The sequence below is a fragment of the Procambarus clarkii genome, chromosome 64 (assembly GCF_040958095.1).
Source record: "Procambarus clarkii isolate CNS0578487 chromosome 64, FALCON_Pclarkii_2.0, whole genome shotgun sequence".
NCBI lineage: Eukaryota > Metazoa > Arthropoda > Malacostraca > Decapoda > Cambaridae > Procambarus > Procambarus clarkii.
In genome coordinates, this window is record NC_091213.1 from 7,611,300 (window position 1) to 7,627,088 (window position 15,789).

At 41.7% G+C, this 15,789-nt stretch overlaps 1 protein-coding gene and 1 non-coding gene across 2 annotated transcripts in view; both read left to right on the forward strand.

Annotated features, from left to right (window-relative positions):
* LOC123747541 (thyrotropin-releasing hormone receptor) overlaps positions 1 to 15,789 on the forward strand; it is a 77,058-nt gene that overhangs the window by 36,090 nt on the left and 25,179 nt on the right.
* On the forward strand, positions 15,465 to 15,537 carry TRNAT-CGU (transfer RNA threonine (anticodon CGU)). The gene has a single exon. It is a non-coding gene; the product is annotated as a tRNA-Thr (tRNA).

Below are 15,789 nucleotides of genomic sequence, written 5' to 3' on the forward strand. Positions count from 1 at the left end.
TAAATAATCCTTCAAAAAATGTGAAGATAATTATTAAACTGCTACTAACATATTAGAACAACGGATAACATATTAGAACAACGGATAACATTAAAATAAATATTCCGAAGCCGCCGGTTTCTCGGTGTTTTTGAGGATGCGAGAGTCCGCCAGCAACAGTCTGCTCCCCCCATTATGTATTCATTGGTCTTCCTAAGACTCGCCCTCTAACCACGTCTTGGATCAACGGGATATTGTCAGTGCCTTCTTTGTGGCTTGACGTCACGCAAGTGAACACTGACGCACGCACACACACACACACACACACACACACACACACACACACACACACACACACACACACACACACACACATGTTGATTGACGGATTGAGAGGCGGGATCAAAGAGCCAGAGCTCAACCCCCGCAAACACAACTAGGCGAGTACAACTAGGTGAGTACACACACACACACACACACACACACACACACACACACACACTCACACACATGCATTAGGCAGTGATGTGGTGGAGACTGACTCCATACACAGTTTCAAATGTAGATATGACAGAGCCCAGTCAGGAACCTGTACACCAGTTGATTGACAGTTGAGAGACGGGACCAGAGAGCCAGAGCTCAACCCCCGCAAGCACAAATAGATGAGTACACACACACACGCACACACACACACATTCAAGCTAAAGGAAACAAAGTGGAGGCCAAAACCGTCAGTAGTTTCAAAGCATTATACGACAAAGAGTATTGGGAAGACGGGACATCACGAGCCTAGCTCTCATCCTGTAACTGCACTTAGGTAATTAAACACACACACTCTACCACACCCAAAGTATGTACACGTAATGAGTGATGCGAGTCGCGCTTACGGACTGCCTTCCCACGGCTCCGAGTTCCACCCAGCAAGGTGCTGTGCCGTCGGGAAGGTCCGCACCGTATATGTTGTACCAGGAAGGAGATCAGAGAGATGCTCAAACCAGCAATGAATCAAATCAGAGAAAACATATGGAAGCAAATAAAGGAACTGTGTGAACAAAGTCGTAACCAGAATAAGAAAGGAATTTAGCACAAAGTGAAAGAGAGAGAGAGAGAGAGAGAGAGAGAGAGAGAGAGAGAGAGAGAGAGAGAGAGAGAGAGAGAGAGAGAGAGAGAGAGAGAGAGAGAGAGAGATAAAAGATCGAGTCAAAGAAATGTTAACCAAAGTGATGGATTCATGTTGATATGAATGAATGAAACATGTATGAAACAGGATCAGACAGGACAAATGGAGATATGAATTAATAACCAGATGGTGAAATGGAATGCCATACAAGCTGAATTACAAGCTAAAAGACACACACACATCACTGAAGGAAAAGATAAAGAGCCACGACTCAAGAAACAATGATAGTAACTGTGAAATAACTTAAGAATTACTCTCAAGAAATGGCAAAATATAGCCAAAAATATAAACATGAAAAATATATTGAAAAAGAAAAGTGTCAACAGCAAGAGAGAGAGAGAGAGAGAGAGAGAGACAGAGAGAGAGACAGAGAGAGAGACAGAGTTATATTGGAGGTTATTATGGAAGTTATACTGGAGGCCACACCAGCTATACGCGACATATAAGATTGCAGTAACTTAGAAAATACTTAGAAAATAATACTTAGTAACTTAGAAAATACGAGAGCGGCCATCAACGCCACATATAACATAGCAACAAAATAACATAGCAACAAAATAACATAGCAACAAAATAACATAGCAACAAAATAACATAGCAACAAAATAACTCAAGACCATATGAACACATTAACTTAAAATCATGAGAATTTCGAAGCACAACGGGACTTTTTGGTCCACTATACGAGTCCAATCTATATCTACTCCTTCTCACCCATATAAATCATATTCTTAAACCACTGCGTATCTGTATCCCTCCTACAATACATTCAGCCTGTATCCAAGATGGCTTTGCAAGAGAGCTCACACACAAATGATTGTTGGAACATAAGTGCGATTAATTACACTTATTCAAACAATTCAGTAGCGTGAAATATATTTCCAAACAAGAGATGCTAGTGTGTGGCACAGAGAATACTCTCACATGAAGGGGAACAGAGTTTTGTGACATAGACAAGCAAGACTAAGCCAGGCCACAACATGCAGAACAGAACCAATATAATAAATAAATAAATAAATAAATGTTTATTTAGGTAAGGTACATACATTCAAGAAATTTTTACAAAGATTGGTTGACTTATAGGTAGAGCTAGTACATACAATGCCTAAAGCCTACTATTACGCAAAGCGTTTCGGGCACATATTCCTCATAATATGTGACATACCTGAAGACGAGAGCCTCATGAACACTTTGACTTACTCTGACCTTCCTCCATTTCCCCTCAATCCATCCCAATCAATGTGCAACCCTCCTCAATCTCCACTTTTACTAAATCGAAATGTAAATCACAATCACCATATAAATCCTCGTTAACTTTCAGGAATCTCTTACAAAATTTCCTTCTCGAACCCTCCCACATATCTTACTATATCTTAAACTTTCGCCCCCGCCTCCTCAAAATTTACTGCTCTATCACAATGAAGCTCTATTGACTCATGCGTCTCTACTCGAGGCCCTCACACTTTCTTGCAGTCCCCCTTCACACACTCTCTTTGCAGGAGTGTGGAGTAAGAGTAGGAAGATAACCCTCAAAGTGCTGTTAACGAATCAAATGATTTTTATAAGAAAAAGCAAAAAAAGCTATAAAAAATAGCAGTAGTAGAGACAAAACTCACATAAATTATAGCCCTGCACAATTTTCCCCAGGGAGGACCCACATGTCAAAAGAGAAGTGAGAGGAGAGCAGAAGTAACATTATAGCAAAAAATAAACTGCAATATGAAAACTTGATGCAAAGAATGCTTAAAAATCACCCCCAAATGATTGTGTGCCAAAGGACGGCACACACTGAAAAGACAAGACTGCTAATCACTGGTAACTTGAACCACTAAGAAACATAATGGAATACAAGGGTTGAATGAGGCGAATAGGATATTCGCTTCATGCTTACCAAAAAATGGCCCACTAGATACTCAGATAAATCGCCGAAGCTTCAGCGTTCAAGTAACCTCGGCATCTCACCCATTTAAAGTTTGATATCAGAGATATAAGCAAGTGTCTGGGGAGGGTGCGAGAATGCATGGAAGCGATGGATAGGTTACAATCACTAAGTGATTGTAACCTATCCACCGCTGCCCACTGGATGGGGGGCGGTGTGCAGGACAAACATATCAATTGTGACACTAGCTCTCCACATATGTCAGTTGCTTAATTTAGAACCTGTACTTGAGGTCGATCTCGAACCCATTGTTGATGTGACGACTTATATTGAGTTTTGTAACTAGCTCATCAAGATTGTAACATGCTTAGCTAAATGAATTGTGGGGTTCAGTCCCTGAGCCCATTATGTGCCTCTGTAACCCTTTCCACTACCGCCCACAAGATGGGTATGGGGTGCATAATAAATGAACTAAACTAAGAAGTGTACCAATAAGACGTGATCTTGTACTTAGAACAGATGCAACATTGACAGAATAGAAAAAGAGAACTAATTTTTGACAAGCAACCACCGTGTCCTACTTTTTGACTTCCTACGGATGATAAAAGCCGTTGCAAGAAAATGGAAGGAGAATTGACCAGCATATAAATGTCTAAAATATAACAAAAGTAGAGAGTTTCTTGAGTAAACTAACCGAGCAAAATAGAGGAGAAAATATCATATGGTGAAATTTGTTGTCACAAAGAATTGCTGAGAAAAGATACATTCATTTTACCTGAAAACACAAAGATAACTTGGAAATCGTCCCATTGTTAAATTCAGATAACGATTTCAATTTAGTATAATATCCCCAGATATTATATATATATATATATATATATATATATATATATATATATATATATATATATATAATATCTGTATAATATATAATTATATATATATAATATGTATAATATCTAATATATGTATATATGTATATATATAGCTGGAAGAAGGGGGACCCATAGCCTCGGAGGAAACCACGCATAACGCATTAGAGGGAATGTTTAGGTCCCCTCCAATACAGTTTCTGTGTGCTTTTCTCCTACCACCCCCTTCCTTTTTTATTTTTTGTGCTTTATTATGCATTTGATGGTTACAAGATATACATGAGTTGATACAAAAATAATACTGCAAAAAGGTGCTTAAAGGTTATGGATCTCTTGAAAAACACAACAATGGGATATATATATATATATATATATGTCGTACCTAGTAGCCAGAACTCACTTTTTGGCCTACTATGCAAGGCCCGATTTGCCTAATAAGCCAAGTTTTTCTGAATTAATATATTTTTTCAATTTTTTTTTCTTATGAAATGATAAAGCTACCCATTTCATTATGTATGAGGTCAATTTTTTTTTATTGGAGTTAAAATTAACGTAGATATATGGCCGAACCTAACCAACCCTACCTAACCTAACCTAACCTATCTTTATAGGTTAGGTTTGGTTAGGTAGCCGAAAAAGTTAGGTTAGGTTAGGTAGGTTAGGTAGTCGAAAAACAATTAATTCATGAAAACTTGGCTTATTAGGCAAATCGGGCCTTGCATAGTAGGCCAAAAAGTGAGTTCTGGCTACTAGGTACGACATATATATATATATATATATATATATATATATATATATATATATATATATATATATATATATATATATATATATATATATATATATGTATGTCGTACCTAGTAGCCAGAACGCACTTCTCAGCCTACTATGCAAGGCCCGATTTGCCTAATAAGCCAAGTTTTCATGAATTACTTGTTTTTCGGCAACCTAACCTACCTAACCTAACCTAACCTAACTTTTTCGGCTACCTAACCTAACCTAACCTATAAAGATAGGTTAGGTTAGGTTAGGTAGGGTTGGTTAGGTTCGGTCATATATCTACGTTAATTTTAACTCCAATAAAAAAAACTGACCTCATACATAATGAAATGGGTAGCTTTATCATTTCATAAGAAAAAAATTAGAGAAAATATAATATTTCAGGAAAACTTGGCTTATTAGGCAAATCGGGCCTTGCATAGTAGGCCGAGAAGTGCGTTCTGGCTACTAGGTACGACATATATATATATATATATATATATATATATATATATATATATATATATATATATATATATATATATCGCTAGAATTCCTTGACATAATATTTTTTGGCGGGAGAATTAATCCCCATATGTCGGGTAATGGTTAATGAACTAATTACGACAGGCTTGGGAAGCCTGGGTGATCTGGCTCCTGTTATTACCACCATTATATATATGTCAGGCTGCCTGATTATCAGTATTTCTGGGAATAACAAGTAATTATATTTACTGGTTTGAGTTTCAGTAACAAAACGTGAAACATTGAAACATTATAGATCATTTAGGAAGCTACTGCTTTTTTTTTCTTAGATTGATAAATAATGGAACTCTGTCTGACTTCTGACGTCTTGGAATCTACGTCCTTACTGTCATTACTGATGTTAATGGGCATAAACTAACATAACTTTGATTCTTTCTCATCACAATGTAATGATGCACATCGGGGTAATTTTAGTTATCACAGTTTATGTTAGTTCGTAATCTTCGTAAGCTTTGTGTTTGAGAAGGCCCAGAGGTGGTTGAAATTGCAATATACAATATTTTCTCACTGTTACTTTGCACATTGATCTGACAATTGCAATGATAAATGACAAAAGTTTATCGGGATACATTTTTCCAATTCTCTTGATATCATAGAAAGAATTCTTAGACTACAGAGTGTAGCCTAAGTTTGAGTGTAGCCTGTGCTACAAGAGCTATAGAGTGTAGCCTGTGCTACAAGAACTATAGAGTGTAGCCTGTGCTACAAGAGCTATAGAGTATAGCCTGTGCTACAAGAACTATAGAGTATAGCCTGTGCTACAAGAACTACAAGTGTAATTCTTGTAGCACAGAGTCACTCTTCCTGGACCCTGATGATGATGATGATATGAACAAACAAGCTGATGATCTCACCATGGTTGAATACTCACCATGGTGAATACAATGGGTTTCATGTGCTACTGAATACAATGATTTCATGTGGTGGTGAATACAAACAAACACACCCACACAAAACTTCACCAACATCAGGAAAGTCCCAGTGCAACACACGCATAATAAACAGCAGAAAACACATAATTTTTAAGAGAAGCAGCGAGGCATCACACAGTCATTGCTGCAGCGACCGGGGTTTGGCCTGCACCTCATCCATAATCCTTCGCTTATGTCCCAACCCCCACCCACAACCTCTTGATAAAGTTGCACCCTCAACCCCCACCCACAACCTCTTGATAAAGTTGCATCCTCAACCCCCACCCACAACCTCTTGATAAAGTTGCACCCTCAACCCCCACCCACAACCTCTTGATAAAGTTGCACCCTCAACCCCCACCCACAACCTCTTGATAAAGTTGCACCCTCAACCCCCACCCACAACCTCTTGATAAAGTTGCACCCTCAACCCCCACCCACAACCTCTTGATAAAGTTGCACCCTCAACCCCCACCCACAACCTCTTGATAAAGTTGCACCCTCAACCCCCACCCACAACCTCTTGATAATATTACCCCCTCAAACCCCCAGCTACAACCCTTAATAATGGCAGAATCACACTCAAAGGAATAATGGAAGTTCCTCAACGAGGTGATTGGGGTTACGAAAGACAAAGAAGCTCACCTTGGGTCTGGAGTCTTCTGAAGTCTTGTAGGCAGCTACACTAGGCTCCTGAAGCTTGGGGAGCCAAGGCATGATGCTGAGGTGATGGAAAAGCCTCAAGTCAGATGGCACTCTTAAATCTATGTTCATACACTTAAATTTATTTCAATTCACTTACATTTCCCGCACTTAAATTAATTATTACTTAAATCTATAGTGATGAATATAAATCTATTTTCATGTTCGTAAATCCATTTTCATGTATGTAAATCTATTTTCATGTACTTAAATTAATATTCATAAATGTAAATCTATTTTTAGGTACGTAGTTCTATTTTCATGCACTTAAAGCTATGTTTTATTGCAGATATGTATCCTGAATTTATGTCACACTTAAAACTAAAAGGTATTAAGTCACACATATTTCAGGTAGATTCACTTAAAGTTATAACCTTCACTTAAAATCTAGGCATATACTTAATATCTACGTCATGCACTTAAACCTAGGAATTGTTTCACTGCAAGTATGTGTCATGAATTTGTTACTTACTTCTGGTAGAATCACTTATATTTAAATCATACACTTAAAATCTAGGGTTTATTGAGATGTGTGTTTCACTCGAAGAATGTTGCAATGAGCCAAGAATGTCAACGACTGCACAAATGTACAGATATTACTGGGTAACACTCACTAGTGTCACTGAGAGGCACTGAGAAGCACCAGCAGCACTGAGTAACACTGGTACTGCCGGGAAGCTCCGGCAACAGTAGATAACACTGGTGCTACTGAGGGACCCCGGCAGCGTCGATGTAAACAATAACACTGCGAATCCGGATTCACGGGATGTGTTCATGAACGGTCTGTAGCAAAAATCCGCGAAGCCGGCAACCACTCTCAACCAAAAATTTTTGAAACTGGAAAATCTAAACTATAAAATCAAGAAAAGGCACGTAATTTTAATGGAAAAAATAAAAGCACTGCCAAAATGCACTGGATGACTCGACAGGCTTACCGTAAAAGAGCGGCGTCAGCATGGAGGACCAAATACGGATGGGAGCTGCAGTTGGGTTGGACGGTAGAGGCACGATCTTGCTTCTTAGTTCGTCCTCGTTAACAATGGCCAAATGCTCGTTACACTAGCCGCCAAACTCGCTGTTTATGAATGAAAAACGCTTTATGCTCGACTCATAACTGATGACGTATCCACTTTTCTCGAGTAGTGCTTCGCCTACGTCCACTGCTCGAACCACAACACGGTAAATGCTTTACCCACGTCCTACAAACACCAGCCCGTCCTCATAAACAAAGGCCAAAGTCCATTCCTTGCACCTGCCAAACCTCCAGGTATTTATGAATGAAAAACGGTTTACATAAGACCCATAACTGATGACGTCCGAACACTTCCGAAACAAGTGTTTCGCTGACGACTGTTGTTCGAACCACAACGCTGTAAATGCTTCACCCACGTACTACTAATCAGCCCGATGAATGTGTCTAGGGAGGACGGCCGCTGCTTTAAACAGCCAAGAATCTGGACGCATTGTATCACTACCAGTTGCCTAATGTATCATCAAATGTTATTGAATAATAATACTAATTAATACATGAGAACAGACATATTTCTAGTACACATGAGGTTAAAATTGACGAGAGAGTCTTGGGAGACGGTCGCTATCCCACCAAACACACACCGAAACTACGACGTTGGTACAACGTTCGAACAAGTTTTAACACCTCCTAACCAGTTATAACAACCAATATAGCAAGTTGTAACAACGTTCTAATACGTCATAAACACGTTAAGCCAAGATGTAACCACTTTATTACAAGTTGTAACAAGCGGAAAATAGAGACAGTTTCGGTTTGTGTTTCCAGGGTACTGCTCTAACGAGCCTGAACCTTGTTTCAACAAGCAGTTACGGTACCAACATGTTAATATTTCCACAATCTCTGGCGACTTTGTTTACATATGTTAAACAGTTTGTGAACTCCGAAGCACTAGGAGGCTGTTTATGACAATGATAACATTTGGCTGAGAAGTTCGAGTGCTCGTAAACTGCTTAATAAATATAATCATAGGCGCCAAAGCTTTAGAAAAGTTGTACAGGTTTGTAACAAGAACATGAATTATCAGGGGAAAGCGCCAAGTCATTACGACTATATACCACTTGAGGTGCACCATTGTAGAGGTGAACCATTATAGAGGTGTACCACTGGAGAGGTGCACCACTGGAGAGGTGCACCACTGGAGAGGTGCACCACTGGAGAGGTGCACCACTGGAGAAGTGCACCACTGGAGAGATGCACCACTGGAGAGATGCACCACTGGAGAGGTGCACCACCGTAGAGGTACACAATTCTAGAGGTGTTGTCATGATCGTCGTCTAACAGTCCTCTTCTGCCCCAGGAGTCTTTTTTTCCCCATCTAGGAAGATCCCAGATTGCCCAAACGTCAACTTAAGTTAAGAATGAACGCGTCTAATGCGCGATTTTGGGAGATATTTAGTTGTAAAGAGGTACTGTGGCAACCTGTGAAACAAAATGGCGCCCGGGCGAGAAGCAAAACATCCGGGATCTCACTCATTGCAACGACACATGCCTTAGGCTCACACAACGAGACAGGTGAGTGGTGGTGGCCCAGGGGATTAGCCAATCAGCGACAAGCTTTCTGTGACGTCATCGGCGAGCCGGACCCAGGCAGCGCAGATCGGCTCACTGACCGACCAGACGTCGTACGGGGAGGATGTGACCTTGGCACTCTCCTGGAAATCTGGAAGCGTAGTCAAGAGAGCTACTGAGGAATGTGGGGAACTGAAGGCTTTACCTTTGGCGCTGGCCGTAGGTGAATGCCCAGATGATTGCTGAAGGACGAAGGTGACCAAGACCGGCACCCACATCCCCTAGCCACCTGCTGGACAGAGCGCTAGTCTAGTGAGTCCTCAGACGAGGCACTGAGGTCCCTGTGTTTCGGACTAGAGCACCGTGGGCGGCGTCGGGTTAAGCGCTAACTCCATTGCGAGGGAAGAGGAGTACAGGGTGAGAGATAAGGAGACTTTAGAGAGCAGTGAAGGTTTGTCCCCCCAGCGCGTCTCTATAAGTCTCTGTTCTTCTTCTCGCCCCGTAACAGTGTACCACTGTAGAGATGCATCACTGTAGATGTGTACCACTGTAGAGGTCCACCCCTTGTAGAGGTGCAGCCTCATACAAAGGGATAATAGCGGCTCCTCAACGAAGTGGTAAGGTTACAAAAGACAAAGGTTCACCTTGAGTCTTGGGCCTTACACTGAAGTTTTTGAGCCGATGACGGGCGAGCCCAAAGTCCGTGAAGAAGGAGCAGAGAATACAGAAGCCAGTTGTAGTCTCTCAGATGTTGGGGGCTGTCTTCTGCCGGCGGTGTGATGTTGGGGGCTGTCTTCTGGGGCGGTGTGATGTTGGGGGCTGTCTTCTGCCGGCGGTGTCATGTTGGGGGCTGTCTTCTGCCGGCGGTGTCATGTTCCGCGGGGCGCGGCAACCAATCACCTGCGAGTATGACCTAGAGGCGGGAAAAATACTCCGGCCGGCGGGAAATTTAAATTAATTAGAGGATCCCTCCACAGTAATGTTGCTCTCCCAACCTCAGACATAACCCCTCTTGATAATGTGTTTTGAAGGTAATTTTCCCCCCTCTCCTCCTATAGGTACTACAGGTGTAATAAGAATTCAGAGTTTCATATATGTGAGTGTGGCTGTGAGTTCCCATTACACTATGAGAGGAGAGAGAGAGAGAGAGAGAGAGAGAACGGACTAGTGAGAGACGTACGATATCAAGGGGATACTAATGAGGATAACACGAGGCATATAATAGCAAGAACCAAATCTGGATTCAAGAGAAGGGTGAGCAGACATGATAGAGCAAATGAACAGGAAGAGGGAGGACTCTGATGAAAGATGGAAGGTGATAAAGTTGATGAACGATAATAGGAAGAAACATATAGTGGAAATTAGTGAGAAAACACAAACGTCGGAGAAAACTGTGAAACAGGGCGTATAAATGACAGGTTTTGGATGAAAGAAAAAGAGAATATGAGAGAACTGGAAAAATATAATATATAAAAATAGACTAAACGCAAAAGGGGAACAAAATAATAAAGGAAGTTAGGAAATGAAACGCACAAAGCTCACACAATGAAACAGATTGTAACAATGCAGCCCGTCCTCCAAACAAAGATCCAAAAGTGATTCCATGCACCCGCCAAACCCCCTGTTTATGAATGAAAAGCGGTTTACACACGACTCACAACTGATTTCGTTCGAACATATCCGGAACAAGTGCTTCACTGACGAGTTTTGTTCGAACCACATCGATATAAATGCTTCACCCACGTACTACAAATGCAAATAATCGCCAATCGAACCTAAATACCTAACCTAACCTATCCTATGCCTATACATGCACAATATGCTATATATATTATAATATTAATTTATATTTGAGAAAATTCTTGTTTTGAATGAACAACATGTTAAAATTTTTGAATGCGTCTGTGGGGTTGACCGCTGGATGTAATGGACTTGAGTCGAGGACGGGTTGAACAATGGACTGTGTCAGGAGAGGTCAGAGGCTAAACATGACAGCCATATGAGTATAACACTGTCATCACCAAGCAGTTAGATGCAGCAGATGGTAAACATTACCCACTAAATGGAAAACTAACAATTAATGAATGCACAAACAGGGAACCATTCAAAAGGAGAGAACACAATACAGTTATCTAACTGAAATAACAACATAGGGAACCGGGGCTGAGTGTAGGCAATTAGAGATAGGGTCCTTATACCTTGAGGTTACCTTGAGGTGCTTCCGAGGCTTAGCGTCCCCGCGGCCCGGTCGTCGACCAGGCCTCCTGGTTGCTGAACTGATCAACCAGGCTGTTGGACGCGGCCGCTCGCAGCCTGACGTATGAGTCACAAACTGGTTGATCAGGTACCCTTTGGAGGTGCTTATCCAGTTCTCTCTTGAACACTGTGAGGGGTCGGCCAGTTATGTCCCTTATGTGTAGTGGAAGCGTGTTGAACAGTCTCGGGCCTCTGATGTTGATAGTTCTCTCTTGAACACTGTGAGGGGTCGGCCAGTTATGTCCCTTATGTGTAGTGGAAGCGTGGGTCTACCATAAATTTCAAAGAGTCTGAGAGAAATTTCAGTGGGAGTGTAGCAGCTGGAGCCAGACACAACAGCACGAGAAAACAGAAGAATTAGCTCACTGAAGCATGTATTCACACATTAAATTGCACAGAGAATCCTGCTGAACCGAAAATGAGATCTCATATCAGCCTATCACTCATTCTCCCTACAACACTATCTATCAGGGAGCCGAGCGGACAGCACGCTGGACTGTGATCCTGTGGTCCCGGGTTCGATCCCGGGCGCCGGCGAGAAACAATGGGCAGAGTTTCTTTCACCCTATGCCCCTGTTACCGAGCAGTAAATAGGTACCTGGGTGTTAGTCAGCTGTCACGGCCTGCTTCCTGGGGGTGGAGGTCTGGTCGAGGACCGGGCCGCGGGGACACTAAAAAGCCCCGAAATCATCTCAAGATAACCTCAAGATAACATTGTAATCAAAAGGTTGGGACCCTGAATGCAAATCTACCATCTGAACAATAGCTTTAATGTCAGTATATGACATGCACAAATATTTCAATGAATGCTAAACTCTATGGACATTTGGTTGTATATTCTTCCTTTTATTTATATATATACAAGAAGGTACATTGGGTTGGTGAGAATACATTGGATAGTACAGTATTTACATTCTTGTAAAGCCACTAGTACGCGCAGCGTTTCGGGTTTCAGCGTTCCCTTCTTCCCTTCTTCCCATTATTTATCTCTCCCTGCTTCCCATTATTTATCTCTCCCTGCCTCCCATTATTTATCTCTCCCTGCCATTCTTTCTCTCTCCCTGCCATTCTTTCTCTCTCCCAGTCGACAAACACGTTTGAATAACGTTGAATCAACATTCAATCTGCATTATCGATATATATGCAATGTCGATAACAGCGGATAAAGTTTTTGGTAAACACTCTATGGATAGTCAAAACCTTCATTTCAGACAAAGTACGAGTTGTTGGTTGTCGCAATAGGAGACAATTCTACTTAGGGGAGGAGCATGGGGGTCGACCCCAACCACCCTATGACATCATAAAATCACAGTTTATACTGGAGAGTTGTGTGAGGCTAACCGCACCTCTAATGACATCAACCTCAAACAGATAAGCAGATAAATAGACATTCTTTTTTATAGATATAGATACAGATTTTGATTTATGACATTTCTGGACACTATCAGATATTTATTAAGTTCATTCTGGAAAGCCTATTCTTTAAATAATATATTTTTGTATATAATATTTTCTAGTGTTTGTAAGACTTGAATACAAGCAAGAATGAAGCCAGCATAACTCTTCACCTTGAAGAACAGGTCCAGGAAAAAATAGATAGCGTGAATGCTTGAAAATAATAGTGATATATCCTGTCGTGTCAGGAGTTGACCCAGAGAGCTGAGGGAGTATAGCCTCAGGTTGCTGACTGGTGGCAGCCCCAGTTGGAGCCGTCTGCCTCAGGCCACGATCAATAGATGGCACTGTAGTCGTTTGTCAATGGCACTTGAGACGCGCGAATAGGCTCAGGTTTAAGGACCTTTTTTTGTGTTTTTTTCGTGATGAAAGAAATTTTGAAGAGCTTTGAATCTCGTAGTATTTTGTGGTACAATTCCTAGCACAAAACTGAACGGTGTTCAGGTAGGCTATCATGGGTGGCAAGGGGTTTATTGCTTTTCAACTTTGCATATACAGCTGTGAAACTTTCTCTCTTGTCCTTGCTTTCTAGCAAATTGAAAATTTAGAATATAATAATTGAGTAATTATAACTACGTTTAAGTAGAATTTTAGAAAAATAAATCGCTTTATTGCTTGGCTTTCTTATATTTTCATGAAGATATACTATTTTTTAGTAAAATTTGTATGGTATCATTGCAATTTAGGCCCACCTCGATCTAGGCCTACGCTGTTGTTGTTGTTGTTAAAGATTCGCTACCTAGAACAAAAAGTTCCAAGCAGCACGGGCTATGGTGAGCCCGTAGTCCTTAGGCCTACTCATGGTCGCTATTTGTGATCTGTGTCTAACCTTGCCCTCATCTCAAGGTAAACTATCCCCATGGCATCATCACTACGATGTTGGCATACAGCATCATTGCCATCTTGGCATACTCCAGAAATCATCAACATCTAGGCCTACCCATGACATCATCACGATGCAGGCAATGAGTCACAATAACGTGGCTAAAGTATAATGACCAGACCACACACTAGAAGGTGAAGGGACGACGACGTTCCGGTCCGTCCTGGACCATTCTCAAGTCGATTGTGACAGTCAATCGATAATCAACTTGAAAATGGTCCAGGACGGACCGGAACGTCGTCGTCCCTTCACCTTCTAGTGTGTGGTCTGGTCAACATCATCACGATCTAGGCCTACTTAGGAACTACAGAAAATTATTGAAGAAAATATATTGTTATTGAAGACTTGGACCATTAGTTGATCTGTCCGATTTCAAGAATTGTGGAGGTCAAGTTTGAATGGTTTTTGAGTGCTAAAAGCTTGGGAATCTAGGCAATTCACCTAGGCCTATTGAGGCCTATGGTTATTAATCCGAGGAAGCGTCAGTATTACATTGCTTTAATTACAATTAAACACCTAAATTTGTACGTTGTTGATTGAGCACAAACTACTTTTTTGGCATTATTTCATTTATATTCTAGTTTTCCCTATATTCACCCCAGAATCCCACCCACAACAGTTCACTAGATCCCCATGTACGTATTTATTGCAAAGTATACAGAAGCATCAGGCGTGAGGAAATGTCTTCATTTTGTAAAGCAATCGAACCCGGGATCTCTTGGCTGGTGGGAACCGACATATGTGACCACGGCGCCATAGGACCGCCGCTCTGAGATCAAAGTGGTCAGGAGTTGACGTCTCGGGTGTGTGAGAGGACGAGGTCTGAGCCTCCTGCAGGAGCAGCTTCTCTGTTGCACACATGCACATCCTGCAGACACAAATAGGTCAGTATAAATAGGCGATTACACAACCACACACACACACACGAGTACCCACATGACCCACAAGGACGTTAGAAGGAACTTTTTCAGTGTCAGAGTAGTTAACGGATGGAATGCATTAGGCAGTGATGTGGTGGAGGCTGACTCCATACACAGTTTCAAATGTAGATATGATAGAGCCTAGTAGCCTCAGGAATCTGTACACAAGTTGATTGACAGTTGAGAGGCGGGACCAAAGAAACAAAGCTCAACCCTCGCAAGCACAAATAGGTGAATACACACACACACACACCACTAGAACTCAGAGAGCAGATGGACAAAAGATAGTGGAGTTAGCAATATTCAACCCTCTCAGCAAACAGACTGGAATATGAGTACACAAATAAAGCACACACAGATGAACAGCATCAGCCCTACACACACAGCTTGAGAATTAAACTACTAATCACAGCGGACCAACACCACGCAGAGATAGATTGGAATCAGGAAACTCCCTCCGCGGTAGGAAAGAATCCTGGGGAACAGAACTTGGGAAATTCTGGATAGGAACTTAATTCCAGCATGTAGGAAATGGGAAGAAAATGAACATACTGTAGTTGTTCCCACCAGGCTACGAGGGGGCCTCGTAGCCTGGTGGATAGGGCGCAGGACTCGTAATTCTGTGGCGCGGGTTCGATTCCCGCACGAGGCTCTCTCTCCTTCGATTCCCGCACGAGGCAAAAACAAATGGGCAAAGTTTCTTTCACCCTGAATGCCCCCGTTACCTAGCAGTAAATAGGTACCTGGGAGTTAGTCAGCTGTCACGGGCTGCTTCCTGGGGGTGGAGGCCTGGTCGAGGACCGGGCCGCGGGGACACTAAAAAGCCCCGAAATCATCTCAAGATAACCTCAAGATAGTCTAAAGTAGATTGTACTAGATCTGATCTTCCTCTTAAAGAGGAAGAT